Source organism: Orycteropus afer, unplaced genomic scaffold (assembly GCF_000298275.1).
Source record: "Orycteropus afer afer isolate SDZICR_OR568_19922 unplaced genomic scaffold, OryAfe1.0 scaffold00879, whole genome shotgun sequence".
NCBI lineage: Eukaryota > Metazoa > Chordata > Mammalia > Tubulidentata > Orycteropodidae > Orycteropus > Orycteropus afer.
In genome coordinates, this window is record NW_006922466.1 from 25,633 (window position 1) to 26,702 (window position 1,070).

Below are 1,070 nucleotides of genomic sequence, written 5' to 3' on the forward strand. Positions count from 1 at the left end.
GTATTCAAAGACGGAATGCAAATAAACCTGAAAATAAAATAATTGAGTGTATTTTATGCAAAACGTTCAATATCTCATTAAAAACAAGTAACTGTTATTAAGGGAGACTTAAATTGGACTCACTGACTAGATGGAAGTAAAGAGAATCAGAAAAGAGGATTCATACAGGTAAAACATAATGATTAAAATAATCTCTTAGATCTAATTTACAGAGTGATTTGATTATTTTACTGAAGTTTATTAAAATATAATAGAGTTTAGAAGAAAAGAATTGGGTATTTTGAACTACCTCAGTGTGCTTTTTAATAGATCTGTCAGCACCATTTTCTCACCTATCAGTTATAGAGGTCACACTTGTAGCATCTCCATGGCATCTTGGCAATAATTGCTGTTTCTGTTACACCATTCCTACTTAATTGAGGTTACTACAAGAGTTCTTACTGTCTAAAGTGACCAACTTATGAATTGAAAATTTATACTTACTCATTTGCTCTGCAGAACATACTAAAAACAAGCAAACAAAAATACCCACCAAATCTGTGGCTGTTGAGTTGATTCTAACTTATGGTGACCACATGTATTACAGAGTAGAACTGCCCCATAGGGTTTTATTTGGCTGTAATCTTCATGAACAAAGATTGTCAGACTGTTCTTCCATGGTGTCCTTGAGTGTGATCAGACCATCAAACTTTAGGTCAGTAGTCAACAGCAAAGCATTCGCACCAACAAAAAGCTATTACCAGATTCCGTGACAAAGGGTTATTATATCTATTTTGTTGCACTAAGATACCCTAAGAACACAAGTTATCATCCTGCAGATGAGTAAAGAGAGTTTTCCTCAGAAATGGATGGGTTTAAAGCCTTAGATCTTTTCCTCTTTTTTAGGAGACAGGTGATTATAAAAAAACAAGCTTCTCTATTTATTAATTAAAGACACAGGAGGGAGAGGGCCTGAGTCACCTAAGAGACCACATAATATATTAATCTCTTAAATCAGTATTCTGATCTTTCTCCTTGAATCAAATAATAGCTCATATCATCTCCACATTTATCATGAAAGTTACGTCAAA